At 43.4% G+C, this 13229-nt stretch overlaps 1 long non-coding RNA gene across 1 annotated transcript in view; it reads left to right on the top strand.

The window, feature by feature from the left end:
• LOC146784068 (uncharacterized) overlaps nt 1-13229 on the top strand; it is an 82989-nt gene that overhangs the window by 15552 nt on the left and 54208 nt on the right. The window contains exon 2 of the long non-coding RNA XR_014970516.1: nt 11776-11866. This is a non-coding gene — a long non-coding RNA (uncharacterized LOC146784068). The remainder of the gene's footprint in view (nt 1-11775; nt 11867-13229) is intronic.

The following is a 13229-nucleotide window of genomic DNA, read 5'->3' as shown; positions in this document are numbered from 1 at the left end:
TTAGAACAGTCAAAAACTAGTTAAAAATACTTTGCAGACAAACTAGCAGAAAGGCCCCTGACTATCAAGAGTGTGGGAACGTATGGCTATCCATCAAGCAAATGCTATTCCTGGGTCTCACTCTAAGTTTACAACTAGATTTGTAAGTCTCTTTCCAATTATTGGAAAGATCAGAAAATCCACACTCCAGCTAGCACTTCCTTCACAGTGACGGACGTATTCTTTGTGTCCTAATTAAAAACAGCCATCCTTGATAGTCCCAGTAAACCACTAGCTGTGTTAGTGGATGGGTCCCCTGAATATGAAGTAGAAGAAATCATTGATTCCTGTATCTTTTGTGGTCAATTACAATACCTAGTGACCTGGAAGTGTTATGATTTGTCAAAAATAATTTTGGAACCAGTAGATTAATACACACCCAAAGGTTAGTAAAGACGTTTAACAAACGACATACACTTAAACTTGGGCTCAACACTGTTTCTCCAGGGGTAATTTTTCAGAGCAGGTACTTTGAGGATTCATGTGAAACGGCAGGTGAAAGGAGCCTGGATAAAGGCCCTGTGGATGTTGAGAAGGGCAGGGACATTAAATGGCTAACTTCAGTGCAGCAATAGTTACTCACTTCCTGGGTTTTGGGTCACTTCCTGGTGAAGAGAGGTAGGGCACTATTCAGACCCACTGAGAGTCTTAGGTAATGTGTTGGTTAGTCTCTTACGTTCTAGGCCGCACAGATAACTATGTTCCCTCCACAATTGTTTTCCTTCCCCCTTTTAGTTCCCTGGTTTCCCTCCTTTGCTCCTGTTTTGCTTCGTGTTGTGCTCCCCTAGCCCCTCTTTATATAGAATCTAACCAGCATTCTAGGACCTTTGGTTTGTATCCTGGTCAGCTTTGGGCATGTAACAGCACTTCCCACTGCTAGAATTGATAAGCACAATTCCTACTGTGCTATTTCTTTTGGTTATCAGCAAGACTACTTAATCATCATCTCACCTCTGTTTTTCCAGCCGGTGTAGATCTACAGATTCCATAATATCTAGACATAGTGGTGCTGTCCCTTGAATAAGACTAACCCCGAAGGAGTGTGGATGCCAGTCCAGTATTTCTCTCTCACTGCCTTTCATGTACCCCTCCCCAGATTCCTGCGTGTGGTGGCAGGCGTCCTTCTTTGCTCGCTAGCATAGACATTCAGGGACAGTAGAGGATTTTAACAGTCTGCATCTGAACATGAAACCCTGTGGCCCCCCCCCTCCACAAACAATGTCAGCCAAGTGTAATGCTACCGGCATTAATACATTGCAAGATCATGTTTTGACCATTGACTCCATGTTCCTTTGATTACATTCGTGAGCACGATTTCATCTTGTATCTGTCTGACCCTGCCTTTCAGCAGTGAACGCAGGCAGGCCCAGATTACTTGCGCACACACAGAATTGTTTATGTTTCTCACTTCACGGAGCAAGAGAGATAAGCTGTTAGAACAGACAGTGAGGGAGGTGTACAGTGTTCAATGATGATAAAGTGAAGCCTTCTGCCTCAGCTCCCATTGGAGCCTGGCCTGCTCCGTTGAGTGACCTCGACACAGAGAGTGTAGCCAGCACCTACAGTGCAGATGAAAGGGGGGAGCTTCTAGAAGTCTCTCTTCATGTTAGTAAGTAGTATAAAGACAGAGACCTCTTGGCCCTATGACAGGAACTCTTCTAGGAGTGGACGCATAGCCTAGAGCCTTTTCTCAGCTGGGAGTTCCTGCTGAGACAGTCAATGGGTTCCCCAGTCGTGCTGGCAGGATGATGCAAGACAGCCAGCCGGTGATGCATTCCAAGTTCTAATTACCTTATTCTTGTGTACATGCAGTTATCTTTCTGTGCATTTATTCTTGTGTACATGCAGTTATCTTTCTATGCATTTATTCTTGTGTACATGCAGTTATCTTTCTATGCCTTTATCCTCGTGTATATACATTCACTAAATGCATTTATTTTACAATTGCATTATTGCCATTTGATATATGGGAACTTACTGCAATACATATTGCCCTCTACTTGGCAAATGAGTGTTGAGCTTTGTTCACGTTGTATTTTGGTATTCTAAAGTGTGTAGCGTCCTATTTTCTTCACATTGCTTCCTGGTACTTTGAAGTCTTGATTAGATGTTCTGAAGAGAAAGCAAGACACCAGGATAGTCAAATGTCTGAGGCCACTGCTGAAGGTGCGCAAAGTGCAATGATGATTGTATGCCACATAAGATTTATGTATGTGTACACTATACTGGTGCACAAAACTGTATACAAACATCAATCAAAGTAATTTCCTGACTCTTCAACACATGACTGGGATACCCACAAGTTGACAAAGGGAAAAGGCCTACAAACTGGGAGCAATGTAGTCACCATAAAAGTAACTTTCATGTAGTCTCATAGTCATGGTTGTTAGCAAATTGTCTGGTTTATGATTCTATGTTATGACCAGAGGCTCAGATTATGCATTTCTCTTTCCTTTATTTTAGCTCAGTAGCCAACAGAACCATAACCCTTAACTCAAAGGACTACATTTCCCATGAGTCTTTAAGCTCAACATCGATGTCCAGGACCTGCTTTGACTTCGGGAACAACTCCAACTTGCAACCTCACTCCTACAGGGCTGCGGTTTTATTATAAATGACCAAAAATTTAGATTTTTCACAGCCTGGTGGGCAGAAAATCTGGATTTTATTAAAGACACGGAGGCTAACATTATGCAAATTCTCCTTTATTACCACAGCTCAGCAGTAACAATGAAGAGAACATAGAACTTGTGAACATTCTGTAAAACAGCATAAAGACCGTGAGCACACAGCCATCATCCTTCTTTGTTCGAAGCTGCGAATCCAAGAAAAAGAACAGCGAATCCCAATTTTCTAAATAACGTTGAAGGAGTCATTGCATTAATCCAAAGATTCTATTCTGAAAGAGAGAAGTAAATAGGTTAAAGTAACAACAATCTCCTTATGGAGGGTAGACATAGAGGTGGGATAATATTAGCCTCCGTGTCTTTAATAAAATCCATATTTTCTGCCCACCAGGCTGTGAAAAATCTGAATTTTATGGCATGACATGGAGGCCAACATTATGCAAGTTTAAAGTGAATTGAGGACACTGTCAATCACATTATTGATAGGTCTAAAATAGCATTTTTTAAACATATTTTCATTAGACCAGTCAGCGGCTCTAAGGATATCTTGTAGTCCTCCACCAAGCATAAAGGCTTTGGAAGCAGACGCACCTCTAAGGGAATGTGCACCAAAAATAGAAGTATCGACACCACATTCACGCATCACCTCTTTCACCCATCTTGCGAGGGTGGGAGAGGAAACTGGTTTATGAGGAGATCTATAGGAGATCAGAAGTTGTGTGTCGGTTCCTCTAATGCAAAGTGTTCTTTCTTCATACTCTTTAAGACATTTAACAACACACAAACATTCATTCTCAGGGAAGAAAGGATAGAAAATGGATGAAGACATAGTTTTGGTCCTTTTTCTAAGATAGAAACAAACTCTCTCGGGTTGATAAGCTCTGCTAGAGATATCTAATGCTTTAACATCTGATGTTCTTCTAAAGGAGACCAAACAAAGTAGGACAGTAAGTTTGTAGGAAATAAGTTTGAGAGAAAGAGAAGAGTTATCTCCCCATGAGGAAATAAGATGTAAAATATTTCTCACGTCCCATAATGCTGTGTATTTTGGATTTGGGAGATTGAGAACCCGCATGCTTCTCATAATCTTTTTAGTTAAAAGAGATTGGCCAACAGAAACACCATCAATCGCTGACCTATAAACATTAACGGTTCTTTAACTAAGTCCAGAGGCAAATCTTTCCGATAGGAAATTAAGAACGTGAACTAAATCAGCTGAAACGGGATCGTAATGTCGTTGAAGACACCAGCGAACCCATTTGTTCCATGCCAATCGATATGCCTTCCTTGTTCCAGGTGCCCAGGATTCAGATATGAGTCTAAAAGCATCGAGCGAAAGGCCAGGGATCTCCCATTGTCACCTGAAATCTTCCATGCCGTGAGGACTAGGATTCCTTGTTCTAGGAGGGGATGAAGTTCGCCTTGAGGACCTAGGAGGATAACTGAAAGACGGAATTAGGATTGGGAAGTCTATGGCCATCTCCAGGATGACCGGGAACCATGCTTGAGACCTCCAAAGGGGGGTTATTACCACCATGCTCTGAAGATATCTGCGAGCATGTGAGAGAAGACATGGAAGCATTACAAAGGGCGGGAAGGCATATGGTTTTAAGCCCTGGCAGTTCTTGAGGAAGGCATCCACTCCTGATGCCAGAGGGTCCGGCTTCCAACTGAAAAATTCCGTCATCTGAGTATTCAATCTGTCTGCGAAGAGGTCCACCTGGAATGGACCCCATTGTTGTTGAATGGTTAAGAATATCCCTCTGTCCAACTTCCAGTTGCTCGGGTCCCTGAAGTTTCTCGAGAACCAGTCTGCTACGTGGTTGTTCAAACCTGGGATGTGTTCTGCCGTGACCGACAGTCCTTTTTCCAAACAATATTCCCACAAAACCTTCGCTATTTCGCTCAGGCCTTTCGAACGAGGTCCCCCCATCTTGTTGACATATCTTACCGCAGAGACATTGTCCATGCGGAGCATTATAGAGCATTTGATCGAATTTTTTTAAAAACTCCGAACCGCAAAGGAACCGGCTAGAAGTTCCAGGCAGTTGATATGAAGTTTCTTCTCTTTTAGTGTCCACCGCCCCCTGTGGAAAGGTTGGCGCAAGTTGCACCCCAGCCCTCTAAACTCGCATCCGACTCTATAATCAGGTCTGGTGTGTCTCCGTAGATGGCTTTGCCAATCCACGCTTCTACATTCCTCAACCACCAAAAAAGTTCTTTCCTCGATTCTTCGTCTAAGTAAGTCATCTGGGAGTAGGAGAGGCTCGACTTCAAGGCTTTCGCCTTCAGTCTCTGTAGGGCTCTGTAATGGAGTGGGCCCGGAAAAATAGCTTGAATGGTCGAGGAGAGGAGACCCAAAATTCTCGCTAGAAGTCTCAAAGGGAAAAATTTCAGGGAAAGGATCTTTTTGAGTTCCTTTTTGAGTTTCTTTAATTTCTCCCTTGGTAACTTGAATTCTCCCGAAATCGTGTTTACCATGAATCACAAGAATTGGATTTCTTGTAGAGGGATAGTGCATGATTTTTTCGTATTTATAATGAAGCCTAGATGCTCCAGAAGGTGAATGGTAAGGTTTGTATGTTGATGGATTTGGGCCTTGGACTGGGCCATGATAAGGATGTCGTCCAAGTAGATTATCAGTCTTACTCCCCTTTCCCTTAGCCAGGCTACTACCGGACGAAAGACCTTGGTGAAGCACCAAGGGGCTGATGACAGTCCGAAAGGAAGACTTGAGAATTCCCATAGTTTTTTCTCCCAGGTGAACTGGAGGAACTTTCTGTGAGGTGGCCAAATCGGAATTGTGAGGTAGGCGTCTTTTAAGTCTAGACGTGTTAGCCAATCCCCTTTCCTCAAAACATCTCTGAGAAGATGAATTCCCTCCATCTTGAAGTGGTGATAGGAAACCCAACTGTTCAAATTTTTTTAATTTATTACGGGTCTCTGGGTTTTGTCTTTCTTTTCGACCAGAAAAATATTGCTGATGAAACCTATTTCTGAGCTCTCTCTTATAGCCCCTTTGGTTAGAAGATCTTTGACTTCTTGAGACACTAGTTTTCTCTGTTCCTGTGAAAAGACTATTTTGTGCGGAATTTTGGTTTGGAAGGGGAAGTCTATAAAATCTATTTTGTAGCCTTGAACTGTTTGTAGGACCCAGGGATCTTGTGTTATTAGTGTCCATTTGCAAGAGAAAAGGGCTAGTCTCCCATCCACTTTTACAGGGGTATCTGAAGGGCCTGTTGATGGACCTACCTGTTGAGAAAGCTCTGCTCCTCCTCTCGCCTCAAAACGGTCTTGTTCTGAAGCGTTGTCTTTGAGGGTAGAAGGAATGGTTCCCGTAGAAAGGTGTTTGGAGGAACCTATTTCCTCGTCCCAGAAAGGGTCTTGAAGTGGATTGTCCACGGCCGGGGAATCGACCCCGCATTCTCCCGGCCCGACCAAACATTTTGTCTTGGAAGACTTTTTTGATTTCACGTTGAGACTTTTGTATGGAGCTAAATGCTCCCACGTATTTCGCCATATCACGTATAAAGTCCTCTCCAAAGAGGAGACCTTGAGAGCTTGGTCCTGCCTCTTGGTTTGCCAGTTCAATAAGTTTTGGGTCTATTTTGAGAAGTATACCCTTTCTTCTTTCAGTAGATATGGCAGTGTTTGCATTGCCGAGAAGGCAGATGCACCTTTGTATCCATTCGCGATACAAAGGGATGCCACCAACATATGCGTTTTCCGCCATGTCAAAGATTTTGGTTAGAGGACCAATTAGGTCTAGTAGGCGGTCTTGGCATGATCTAAGGCTTTTATCTATGCCTTTTCTTGGGTCTTTTGCGCCTTTGGCTATGAATGCGATGACTTTAGGGTCAAGTTCGGGTGTGAAGGCGATTTTTTCTGGGAGAGACGGCCGAGGACATTCCGATCTTAATCTTGACCTTACTTCCTTCGGGATCTCTCTTCTTAGCCAGAAGCTAATGTAGTCTGCCACGTGCTGTGACTGTATCCATTCGGGAGATGGGGGGTGTTTAATTAGTAAAGGATCGAACATGATTTCTCCAAAGGGGTCAGTGATACCCATTTTCGATCCTGAGGCCTTGTTTGCCTCTTCTGTGTTGACAGTTGAACTCTTTTCTTGGACTTCAATGTCCGAATCGAAGGACGAGGAGCATGAGAGATCTATCTCCGCCTCGTATTGGTCGTCGCTGTCAACTTGTATAGGGGTTTGTAGGCCTGTTTCTTGCCCTTCTGAGATGCCATGGGCATCGTTCTGGTCTCCGCCTTGTAAGCGAGATCGATCCATATTTAATGAGACCTTTATTCTTTTAGATTTTTGGTCTGGTTGTTGAATTCCGGATCTTTTCTTTGGGACCTTCACTGTCCCTTCTTTGGGGTTTAGAATATGTGCCCCGCTAGTAGAGGGCCACCCCTTTGTAAGAATATCAAATTTTTTATTTATGGTCTCGTTAAATTTTTTATTAATACGGTCGCTGAACGAGTCCATGGCTTTGTCCATGGCTTTAGAAACCATTAGGTCCAATTTGGTTTCTAGCGATGCGTCAGTGGAAGACATAATGGAAGGGTAAGAATTAACAAAGACAAGCTTGTTGAAAAAATTGTCTTTCCCCTTGTATCAGTTAATTTAATACTGTATTAAAATATAAAGTTGATTAAATATGTCTTCCTACCGTAATTGTCTCCTCTTTTTTTTTTTATAGCGAAAAGTAAACACTGGTAAAATAAGGGTCCGCGCGTAAGTAATTACTCCGGTGAAAAAATTCAATGATAACTCTTGCTGAGGAGAAAATCGCGATGACAGTTGCACTCTATCGAAGCCATGCGTGTAGAAGCAACTGTCGAGTGCTGCTTCTTGTGAAACTATGACAACCACGCACGTTTTTTACGTGCGTGGTTGTTTCAAAGGAGCAGTCCTCTAATTTTTTCTTCCTCGCGATGCGTGAGTTAATGGCGGCATCGCAGAGGAGGAAAGGCACTTATGGCGTCGTCTACGATCCGGGAAAAAGCACCACAATGGCACCGGAAGGAGAAAGTAAGACCGGAACGGTCTCGCGGTATGTGGCAGGCTTGTGAAAGGGAGAGACGGGTGTACGCATGCAAAAGCGGGCTCGATCGAGGCATTGCTAGGCAACGCTTAGCGCTCGTGTCAGTATTTGAAACGCGCATAAGGGAAAGCGAAGGAAACGGCTAACAATCTGAAATTCTTGCGGCAAGAAAAGTAAAGGGGGGGATCATAATAATGACAGTTATTAACCTTTGAAAGACCTTCATTAACATAGAAAGGACACAAAAAAATGGGGAGAGATCCGGTGAAAGAGAATAAAGGCATGATAGGGTCAATAGGACCCAGTCATGTAAAGTAAGAAAAGGAACAAGCATAAACTACAAAAAAATAATCGTAACATTATTTGTAAATACTATGAAAGTAAGAGCGAATTAAATGAGGGTACTTATCTCTGTGAGCAGCAGCAACAAAGAAGGATGATGGCTGTGTGCTCACGGTCTTTATGCTGTTTTACAGAATGTTCACAAGTTCTATGTTCTCTTCATTGTTACTGCTGAGCTGTGGCAATAAAGGAGAATTTGCATAATGTTGGCCTCCGTGTCATGCCATAAAATCCCAGGTCACCCCCTCACCACGAATAGACCTCCTGGGATTCATCATGCACTTGGTCCAACAGTCACTGAGACTACCGCAGAGGAAAATGTCCTTGATCCACAGAGAACTTTGAAAAGCATTGCTAAAGAGCAATATTTTGCTACGATATCTAGCCATGGTCGTGGGCCTACTGGCATCCTCTCTACAAGCAATTTTTCTGGGACCCATACATTGCAGGGCCCTTCAAAGACTGAAGGCGATGCATCTCAGATGCGGCCTAATTTACAATGAGGAGATTTCCCTCAATCAAGAAGCCCAGTTGGAGATTGAGTGGTGGCTGGAGCATATGCAAGCCTGGAATGGCAGGGCCATATTTGGAACAACTCCGAATATTATCATAGAATCGGATTCAAGCCGATTAAGTTCCGGTAGCCCGCAGCAGGGATACTACCATAGGCAGTCTGGGGTCAGGCTCAGAAGAAACTTTCCATGTCAACTGCTAGGAACTCCTGGCTCATTCCTTCATGGTAAGGAGTCTGGTGTCAAACAAATTGTCCTGTTCCATTCTACTGAAAAACAACATATCAGCAGTGTGGTATATAAACCGCCTGGGCAAACACATTCCAAGGCACTGGTAAACTTCGCAAAGTCAACATCAGACGCTCCCCTAAATCCTGCTGGGATGTTCACTATGAGGTAGATGCTCTGTTATACTTACATAAGGCTAGACATGGGGAGGGGAGGTGGAATGGCGGGAGGACGTACCTGTTGCCTACTGGATGGGAGGCTCGATACTGGGAAGGGAAGAAGGACCTTATGACAATGAGCGGGGGGATACCTGCACTGGACTTTAATTGCACCGCGTGGTCATCTGTTGTGCCCTCTTCGGTGTTTTTCTTATGATGTCACCTTGAAAAACCAATAAAAATCTGTTTACAAAAACAAAAAATCAGATGCTCCCCTACTCTGCACACCTTCAGGAAGAGCCTCAAGGCCTGGCTCTTCGGCTGATCGGAGCTGCAAGCTCCCCCTCCCCCCCACACAGCGCCTTGAGAACCTCACAGGTGAGTAGCACGCTTTAAACCCCCTGATTGATTGATTGGTTGGTTGATTGATAGCAGTTCACTAACTTGCTTTTCTCCAGCATCCAAAGTTAAGCATGGTACAATCTCTAAGGGCATACAGAGCTATGATGGAGGAGTTTCGCCCTCCAGGAATGACTCAACCTCTCATACTTCTCAAAAAGCCTTTTAAGGCAGTTTCCCCTCCAACCAAAGCTCGCTGCTTGAAGTGGGTTATGCAGGAAGGAGGGATTGACACTTCTGTTTTTGGAGCACATTCCACCAGGGGGGCTAAGGCCTCCAAAGCCTTTACACTAGGTGGTCGCCTGGAAGATATCTTGAATGTGGCCGACTGGTCCTCAGAATCTACCTTTAAAGCATTCTAGTTCAAACCTGTATTGAGTATGGCTTCACTGGTGGTCAATCAGTTTTAAACTTGCATAATCTGAGCCTCTGGTCCTGAAATCGAACGTAAAATTTCCTAGCTAATGTTAAGAAGAGTTTCAATTATATTAGGACACGGAGGCAAGGATTATCCCTCCCTGCAATAATTTCATATTTCAATTTACCCACCCTAACTTCATGGATGGTAGTCACCTTAGAGATAAATATTTTTGATATCTTATTGATGTCATATATTTGGAATCATTATGAGACTTGTAGAAGACCTTGAGCACTGTCATGTAGGTACAATTTGCATTAGTAAACCGTAAGTTTATAACTTTGCTTTCCTTTTGACTAGGAGAGGAACAGAAGCAAGAGTTTTGATCACAGGAGGATGGCATAACACTTTACACGAAGAAAGAAGTGCCTTATTCTGATGAGGTCTGTGTACTAGGGAGAGCAAAGCCTTTGGTGGAAATCGATGTTGAGTTTATAGTCTCATGGGAAATGTCATTTTTGAAGTTATGGGTTATGTTTCTTTTAACTGCTGAGCTAAAATAAAGGAAAGAGAAATGCATAATCCTTATCTTTGTGTCCTTAATAGAACTGAAATTTTCCTTCACGTTAGCTAGGACATTTTACATACCACATAAATTGGGAACAATAAAAGAAAAGTGGGCAATCTTGACGTGTTCCTCTGGAAATAAAAACCTGAGATGATGCATGACAATTAAAACCTCTGCACTGCTTTTATAACTGAAGGGTTATGCCAAACTGATGTAGTGCAGCTCAAAGTAAGACCAACTGGCTTGTTTAAATGCATAGTCATGCCAACCTTAGGACAGATACAGGAAGAGTGTCCTTAAAACTTATGCCTATAATTGATAAAATAAGGAAATCTAGCCTGAGCACCTCTTCTGTGCCATGATTCTTGATTCTTCTTATGGTGTCTTTTTTGAATGGGGAAGGCAATCTGTACTAGGGTCAATGAAGCTTGGTTTTCTGGTCAGGGCAACACTGAGGATATTCCTACTAGTTTGTTCTTTTTTACCTATCACTCTGTTTTTGTGTTAAGTAGGTAGAGACTGGTGAATCTAGAGGTTCAAGTGAGACTAGATAAAATAATAAACAGGTGGTATCTTTGCAGGTAATTTCTTGCCTGCCAATATTGTGAGGTATGGAGATGCAAGAGAGAGTAAATATACACTGGGTCTCTAATGTTTTGTTCTTTCTGCTCTTAGGAGTTTTCCCCTGCACAAAAACTAAGTTGTTAGTCTTGAAGAGCCTTGTCCTGTATGAGTCCTATACCAAATGGAGGGTCGGAGTTCTCTAAGAGCCAGATTACGGTGGAGTGGCGGATCCAGCCACCGCCGCACAGGCGGTCCGACCTCCCGATTACAACTCGAGCAGTTGGACCGTATTAGGACCGCCAGCTACACCAGGGAAACGCCGTTCCCTGGGGTAAGTAAGGTGGTATGCTTGCCGGGGCAGCCACAGTCCTGCCAAGCATATTACGAGATTCCTCTCAGCCCTGCTTTTCATGGTGGTTCCACTGCCATGAAAAGCCTGGCAGAGAGTAAAGAAAGGGGGCCCTACAGCCCCCCCCCCCCGATCCTCAGACATATGTGTATGCACACAGGGGGCATAACATGTGCCTCCCTGTGTGCATGCACATAAGTTTCTGCAGGACATGGACTTTTGAGTCCATGCTGTGCAGGAACCTGGTGAGGCGTTCCCATTGCGGTGCCCTTTTAAAAGGCACCGCACCGCCACCTTTTAAAGGGCACCGCAGGTGGAACCGCCAGACCACTATAAAGTAGTAATCTGGCAGGTGCGACGACCATCGGCGGATCGGTGGCTGCGCCACCTCTCTGCTTTAAGGTCATAATATGGGCGTAACTGTTTCCATTGCCAGCTGGAGTTATACAGTATGCCATTGCTTGTCGGGTGCTCCTTTGCTGCTGCATTAATCAGTTTGTCTCTTGTTTTGCGTTGCCTAAGCTTATAAAGTGCGCAACTAACTTTGTCTTTTGTTGTGTGTTTCTTTTGTTTCATTTAGGAAGTCAATAGCCTGGAAAACGTTGAGTCAACAAAAACATCAGTGGGGTCAACATGGAGTCAATGACTTAGCTAATTGTCCTAGGATTCTGGTAAGTTCCATTTGTCATTTGGAATGACAGCTTCACCTAGCTTGGACATTTCATGGATGAGGCTACATTGTAGAGCATATCAGTGCTGGAAATGAAGATATTTTCTCCAGCATCCCGCAAATTGTGGGATGAATGGTGGGGAGGGCCAAGACATTAGATATCAAGTTGTGGGGGACCCCAAGTATGATGATTTGAGGTGTCATGAATAGGAGCAGATTCAATAAAAGTGCACCTATGGTCCACCAGCATGTATACTTATTTAGTATACAAGTTAGTGATAAAGCGTCTTAATTGTTTACTGAAAAACATTGTGATAAAATACCATGACAGTTCATGCAAATAATTTAAATCAAGTCCTCTAGACAATGTGAAATATTCATAATGATGGCATAATATTGTCTGGTTTGATCATACAAAAATAAATGTCAATTATGGCCCCACTTAAGAAAATCTTGAAACAATGTTTTATTGATTTATTTATTTGTGTTTTTACTTGCATTTTAATATAAAGCAAACACGACCCAAGGCTGTTATTGTGCTTTTCATGATAACAATTTCCACTGAATGTTAGCAGTTTACAGGAGGAGAGTTGTGAGTTTAACGTTAGAAGTTAAAACATAAGAATGCTTCAAATACAATGATACTGGGGCAATAAAAACCAATATTGTAATGTTATGCAAAAAGTCCACCTAAATTCATTTGAAGGAAGGTTCTTTTGGTTGTAAAAAGGATTAAGTGAAAACCCCATGCTCCTTGATCATACTGAACTGATGGCCATATACCCAATATGGCTCCAATGGGTTTGTGCTACCTTAGGTGATAATTAGCAATCTAGATAGTTCTGAGAATCCCTGTAAGAAAACAGTGCTTTTGTATGGTATGTAGAGGTCTATGGCTTCTTTAAATGCATGCTGTAATCTTTTCTAAATGGTGAGAAATGGCCATGCTTCACAGAGCATCAGAGGCGTCCAGAGGTATAGTCTGCCCTCTAAATTGACCTGCCATACCCATCAATTGGGGCCTCATCCGCTCTGCACTGACTTACCTGTATTCCCATTTGGTAGTGAGTGAGGAGTAATGGCGTGGCCTGGCAGAGTTGCGCCCCCCATCCTAAAGTTCACCATAGCAGCCAGAAAAATACAGGCTGGAGGGGAGGTGAGAAGGTCTGCAGGTAGGAGGAACCGCCTATCAAGGAAGAGTTCTGCAGATGTCAGTGGCACCACTGGACCTCATACAGGGCGGGATTAGTTGCTGGAGGCACCAGAAAACTCAGCAGAAGGGACTCTACTTGGGACCTTCCCCTCACTATGACTGTGTATACAGGATGTGGAAAGGTGAGACGTCACAGGCAAAGACAGCAACA

The sequence above is a fragment of the Triturus cristatus genome, chromosome 11, assembly GCF_964204655.1.
Source record: "Triturus cristatus chromosome 11, aTriCri1.1, whole genome shotgun sequence".
Taxonomy (NCBI): domain Eukaryota; kingdom Metazoa; phylum Chordata; class Amphibia; order Caudata; family Salamandridae; genus Triturus; species Triturus cristatus.
This window is presented reverse-complemented; position numbering and strand designations above follow the sequence as displayed.